At 45.2% G+C, this 7,121-nt stretch overlaps 1 pseudogene; it reads left to right on the top strand.

The window, feature by feature from the left end:
• Positions 1 to 850: 850 nt before the first annotated feature.
• On the top strand, positions 851 to 5,949 carry LOC121481901 (annotated as a pseudogene).
• Positions 5,950 to 7,121: the final 1,172 nt, after the last annotated feature.

Raw genomic sequence — 7,121 nt, 5'->3', positions numbered from 1 at the left:
TACTGTAATCTGAATCTCAAAAATTCTGATAGACTTTCAAATGATGTCACTGTGGAAAATAAGCAAATTCTAGTGTTTACAATCTTCACACTGCAACGTGAACAATCTGCTATTCAACATTGGTTGGTAAGTAACCACATTAATAGCAAGAACGAAGTCTTCCCTTGGATCACAGGGCAGGGTTTTCAAAGTTAATATTTGCTTGTGAACAATCTAATGCATTCCAGAGAGAAGAGCGTGTGTCTCTTCTTGATCTTCCCACCGAAAATCTCTATTACAACACCAGCATCGCTGGCACTTCATCAGTTAATGCTTCAATCATTTTTCCCCAGATTATTTCATTATATCAAAAAATTTTATTCACTGGCAATGGCTTTCATAAGCTTTACTGTAATCCTCAGGGCTTGAGACAAATTTGGATTTTTTTTTCCATAGGACTTTTTTAGCCACATATGTATAAATTAGAAGTTGGAAAAAAATTTTTTGCTGTAAAATTCATTGCAATGAATAGCATAAGAGTAATGACATCATTCTTGGCACATTTTACAGTTTGACACACTAAATTATTTTTTTTGACACACTAAATTATTAATTCAATTCTTGACTACTATGACAGTTGATTTCATGTGTCAACTTAACTGGGCCATGGTACCCAGATATTTGTCAAACATTATCTTAGATATTTCTGTGAAGGCACTTCTTTAGATGACATTAACATTTAAATCAGTAGACTTGGATTAAAGCAGATTGCCTCCACAATGTGGGTGGGCCTCACCCAATCAGTTGAAGACCTTAATAGTACAAAGACTGACCTCTCTCTAAGAAGAAAGAATTCTGCCTTCAGATCCACATGGCAGCATCAGCTCTCCCCTGGTTGTTCAGCCTGCTGGCCTACACTGTAGAATTAGGACTTGCTGCTTCCACACTCATGTGAGCCAATATTTTTTATATGTTCATGTTTGATGCATAAGAAATGTATATATAGGGGGATCCCTAGGTGGCTCAGTGGTTTAGCACCTGCCTTTGGCCCAGGGTGTGATCCTGGAGTCCCGGGTTCGAGTCCCACATCGGGCTCTCTGCATGGGTCCTGCTTTTCCCTCTGCCTGTGTCTCTGTCTCTCTCTTTCTCTCTGTGTCTCTCATGAATGAATAAATAAAATCTTTAAAAAGAAAAAAAAGACATGTATACACAGGGATGCCCAGGTGGCTCAGTAGTTAACCATCTGCCCTCAGCTCAGGGTGTGACCCTGGTGTCCTGGGATTGAGTCCTGGATCGGGCTCCCTGCATGGAGCCTGCTTCTCCCTCTGCCTGTGTCTCTGCCTCTGTGTGTGTGTGTGTGTCTCTCATGAATAAATAAAAAATAAAACCTTAAAAAAGTAAAAAGAAATGAAGAAATGTATACACACTCACACACATACAAACACACACACGCTATTGATTCTGTTTCTCTGGAGAGCCCTAATACAACTATACATCTAAACAAATTCATAGGGATCCCTGGGTGGTGCAGCGGTTTGGCACCTGCCTTTGGCCCGGGTCGCGATCCTGGAGACCCGAGATTGAATCCCACGTCGGGGTCCCTGTGTGGAACCTGCTTCTCCCTCTGCCTGTGTCTCTGCCTCTCTGTCTCTCTCTGTGTGACTATCATGAATAAATAAATAAAATCTTTTAAAAAAAATAAACAAATTCGTATTAAATTTCTTCCTCATTCCAGGTACAGTTTGTAAGCCCTTGTAATGAACTTTTCCATCAGGTTTCCTCAAAGATAAGACATTTAAAAAATATCTATTTTTAATTGGAACTATAAGTTCTCAGATTTTAACTTTTTCTTACATAAAATCTGCATGAGGATGACTTGAATTTTTTCAAAGTAGTCGAGAGGGGCCATGTGAAATTCTTGCTCAGAACTTTTAGACATGAAATACTCTGCCCCCATCTACAGTTCCACTCTTTTCAATATATGTGAATCAATCCTAGATATAAGCCTTGTAAATTTTTCGATTTTATATTTCCTTCATTAGCTACCTCAAAGAAGAGGAAAACAAAGAGTACTGACCCATCATTCTTGCAGAGAAAGAAACGATGCTGGTTGCTTTTGATAGAAAGCAGATAGAAGTCTTCCAAGCATGTGTTCTTTCATGAATGATGAAAAAGGAACTTTGTGTTTATTTTCAGTATGAACCTATATTCAGTCTATCACTAGTCAGTAATTGGTGATGCCCACAATAAATTATTTTACATTGATAGTCTTTTGATACTTGGCTGATAAAGCCAATATTAAAACTAACTCCTAAAAAAATAAAATAAATAAATAAAAATTAAAAAAAAAAAACTAACTCCTGCTGAAGACAAAATAAGAGACAGGATGCTTCTAGGGGTTCAAAAATGGCTTTTATGTACTAAATTATAGTATAAAAATTATTTGATTTTAACAAGAGTAATCAAAAACTTGATTAATGGTGGCTATGTGCATAAGCGTATTTATGATTTACTAAAAAGTAGTCATTTGAGAGGTAATCACAGAGTTGTTTCAATGGTTCAAGAAGGCCATTAAGCCCAAACTCCCTCAACCTCGTTTCAGGGTCTTGGCCTTGTCCTCAGGCTTAAATCTTCATTGTCACAAGATGGCTGCCACAGCGCAGGCATCATGCCAAACACAGAAAGCAAGGGACAGCAAAAATAAGATCTCATTACAGATCTCTCGCTTATCAAGGAGGAAAATTTTCCCACAGAAGCCTATCAGACTTCCTGTCATAGGTTATGTCCTAGAACTGGGTCTCATGGCCCCTTACAACATTCACCTTCAAAGAAACACAGATTTGGGGCACCTGGGTGGCTCAATCGGTTAACCATTTGCCTTTAGCTCCGGTCATGTTCTCAGCCCACGTTGGGCTCCCCGCTCAGTAGAGGAGTCTCCTTCTTCCTCTGCCCTCTCCCCTGCTCATGCATGCTCTCTCTCTCTCTCTCAAATAAATAAATAAAGTCTTTTTAAAAAAGAACACAGAATTGCTATGATTCTGAGACCAACTATGATTTGTCCACCAAAACTAAATACTTTGCCATCTATACAAAACTGTAACTTTTGTTAGCCAGAATGAATAGAAGCATAAACATTGAATGAGCGGCCATAGGCCAACAGTATCTGTCCACCTAAATCACATGAGAATATTATCTATAATTAACAAACATGCCACACTTTTCATAATAGTGGGATTTACATAAAATGCTTTCTTATTCCATAGTCAGCATAGTTCCACTTGCCAAGAAATTTTTGCCAAGGGTTACTTTTCCATTTTAATTTAACATTTATTATTTTATTTTATTTACATTATGAAATAATGTAAGCTTTTCCACGTACCCAAGTACATTTGCATTCCAAATACAAACTTATTCTAATTGAGTGAAATTTCTCAAACCACCTCACACTTTTATTCAGACTTGTTTTCTTCATACCAGGAAAAGAATCTTTGTTTGTTTGTTTGTTTGTTTGTTTTGGGGGTGGTGGGGAGGGATAGATGGAGAGGGAGAAAAAGAGAATCTTGAGCAGGCTCCACACCCATCACAACCCTGAGATCATGACCTGAGCCAAAATCAAGTCAGATGCTGAACTGACTGAGCCCCCCAAGTGCCCCAAGAATCATTAGTTTAGACTGTATCCTGTTATAAATGTATCCTACCTAATGGTGTTAAGTGGGAAACAGCAAGGGTTGAATGACAGATGTGTAGGGCAAACAGAGACTGGAAGCCAGTTAGGAAAGGAGTAAAATCTTCCACCAAGGTATAGATGTGAGAAAGGACGTAGCACTGTCACGGTCCACATGAGCTGTCATTCCTGAAAGCATTTGAGGCAGGAGACCAAACACTCCCAAGCAAGTAAAGAGCTAAAAATGATCGCCAAGTTAATAATAATGATCCACATTCTGCTAATTTCAAGGTCCGAAAAACTTAGGGAACATACTAATAATGTACAGTTGTGGATGCTTACCCTAGCTCATTTACCTTCTGGAATATTAAATGATAATTCAGTACAGCTGCACACAGAACATCTAAAGCAAAAGTTACTGAGAATGAAGCTTTACAATGGCCTCGTAGTAATATGCCTGCTCATGATATGCCCCACTTACCAGTCAATATACTATCAAGAGAAAATCTGAATTGCTTGGGTAAACAAGACATTTATACGCCATTTGCAGGATTCTGATACAATTTCTTCTAAATACAGAGAAAATAATGCTTCGGCTTTAAACTTAATCAGTGATCTATACCCAATTTGTTCTCAGAATTGTCATCTCCTTAGACATTGATATGAGGAACCTAGCTCAGAAACATGGTGTCTGTAACCTACAGCAATGTGGTCGGCTACCTCACCCTACCTCATTCCACCCTCATAATGACAGTATGGTGGTGCTATTATCTCAGGCAGTCAAAGTTATGTGCCTCTTAATTTTCTAAAGCTGATCTGTGACTGCAACATTTCACAGACAGCAATACAGAAAGTACAGGATATTGAGCCCTGCCTATGGGCTCTTCCATAAATTGGGGTGTTCAAGGACAGATACATCCAGCCTTGGCAACTGGAGTTTGGGGGAAGAATTCCAGCATGTCTCCAATTATTTGAAAATAAAATACTCCCAAATAATGAGAGAAGAGTGAGTCCCAGCCTAAAAGCTCTACCTTGGACAAATGCTTTTGAGACATAATTCAGGCCATAATGTGCTCTTTAGCATATAATTCAACTTCAGATTTGAGAGGGGGATTCCCTTTTACATGGATGTACTGAGCAAAAGGCTAACCCAACCCACACTCTCAGTCATTTGAAAACATGAAATCCCAAGGGGCCAAATCTGCCCTCTCCTCCTTCCCTCGCACCAGTTAAACCGGGCGCCTCACGAATCTCTACCCAGCCCAGATCTCTCTCCCAAGGTCAGACAAATGTTACACTGCTCACAGGACAGTGTGTTTCCAAAATCAAACTTAAGATCTTTCCCCAGCCTCATCTTGTCCCAGTGCTTCCCACTCCATAAGTGCCATGAGTGCCAACCCCTGAAATCCAGGGGGTTTTGCACGTGAAGGAGCTGGGAGGAAGTCGTGGAGAAAGCTGTACGTGTGTTTGCGGAGATCGGGCCTTTATTGCCCCACGAAGGGAGCGTCAAAGGAGCCCAGGCACCTGCAGCTGCTGGCGGGCTTGGAAGAGAGCAGCGTCTTCTCCCGGACCGCCCAGGAGGCAGTAGGCGCGCCCACAGACCAGGGCTTCTGCGTAAAGCCAAAGGAAGTCAGGAACGAGAGGAAAGAGCTGCGGCTGCTGTGTGCCCAAGACAGCAGGGGAGGGCGAGCTGGATGACGGCGTGCAGGCTGCTCAAGGGCGGGCTGCGGCTGTACCCGCGCCACCGGACCCCCGCAGAGGAAGGCCTTGCCCCCGTCCTTCTCCACGCCCGCGCGCAGCGTGTCGGAGACTCCCTCGTGGCCGTGGATTTTTCTGGGCAAACGGGAAGAGTGATAGAGAACCCGGCAGAAGCCCAGGGCGCGGCCCTGGAGGAAGGCCACGCGTGGAGGAAACAAGCACCCGGGTGGACATCCGAGGCAGCCAAAGTCCCCTGCCCCCGTCCGCCCTGAGCGCAGTGAGCCACGACGCAGCGCCGGTTCCAGGGCAGCATCTCCAGGGAGGAGTCGCACCGCATCATCAAGCGGCAGGGCCTGGGGGACGGGCTTTTCCTCCTCCGAGACAGCCAGAGCAATCCAAAGGCATTTGTGCTCACGCTGTGTCATCATCAGAAAATTAAAAATTTCCAGATCTCACCTTGCGAGGGCGACGGGCAGATGTTCTTCAGCCTTGACGACGGCAACACCAAATTCTCGGACCTGATCCGGCTCGTTGACTTTTACCAGCTCAACAAGGGAGTCCTGCCCTGCAAGCTCAAGCACCACTGCATCCTCCGCGTGGCCTTATGACCCACGGGCCGGGGCCGCCGCCGGAGGAAGCTGACACTGGAGCGGGAGGGGCGGGCGCGGGGCCCGGGGGCCGGGGGGGGGGGGTGCCCGGCCTGGGGTCCCTCCTGCCGCCCTCCAGGGACTCGCCGCCCGCCCCGCCCCGCCCCGCCGTCCCCCGCCCCCCGCCGGGAGGCGAACCCGCGAACCTGCGACGACCACGGTCGCCTTGGCCGGGCCGCGAGGGCCGAGAGCCAGAGACGAGGGATTGGAAACGAACTCTTCCCTGGAATAATCTTGACGATTAAAACTGATACGTTTAAAAAAAAAAAAAAAAAAGGTAGCCCATCTGGACACCCAGGGGTCATCTGGTGCCTCAGGTTACACATCCCAGCTATTACCAGTCCTGTTTTGTCTCTCAAATGTCTCTCAGATCTGCCCTCTTCTCCGTGGTGGTCTGAGCTAAGGTCATCCTTCTGCAATCTGCAGGCACTGCCTTGCGCATCAGCCAACAGTGCAGCCCTGCTTCCATCTACTCTCCCCAACAGAGCCAGAGCGCTCTTTACGAATTCAAATGGGACTTTATTACCCCATCCCATCCCACCTCTTTCCGGCCAAAAACCCAATAGTGGATTGCTATTGCTCTTGGGATCAGGACAAAACTGCTTCCTGTGGTCTACACTGCCCTCAATGTCCTTGCCCACCACCCTCACCCACCCCAGTTTACGTCAGGCATCTCTCCTCTTTCTCTCTCCACATTTGCCAACCCTTTTTAACCTACCATGCTCCCCAACCCGCAAAACTTTAGACATCCTTTGTCTCCCCCCTGACACACGTTAACCCCCTCTTCACCTGGCTAACTCTGCCTGAGCTCCTGTTCTCCAGGAAGCCAGGTCCGAGGCAATGACTACATAAATGCTGATGCTGTATTTAAGGAGATGCAAGTCCATGGTAGGAGGGAAGGCAAAGAAGCAATGCAATGTGGCATATTACCATCCTGGCTGCAGCTTCACGAGGAGGGTCCTTTGTGTGGGGGGGAGGTGCACCCATCTGGCCACAAGAGGCCTCTCAGGCAGGCAGTTCAAGACCTTCTGTCTGAGAAGAGTCCCTCAGAGGGATGGAGTGGGGAGAACCATTCTGCCCAGGTCTCTCACCAAGGTCTTTTCCTCTCATTAGCCAAAATTCTTTCCATGGGG

This window comes from Vulpes lagopus, chromosome 24 (assembly GCF_018345385.1).
Source record: "Vulpes lagopus strain Blue_001 chromosome 24, ASM1834538v1, whole genome shotgun sequence".
Taxonomy (NCBI): Eukaryota; Metazoa; Chordata; class Mammalia; order Carnivora; family Canidae; genus Vulpes; species Vulpes lagopus.
The sequence above is the reverse complement of the archived record's forward strand: the minus strand, read 5'-3'. Positions and strand labels throughout refer to the sequence as shown.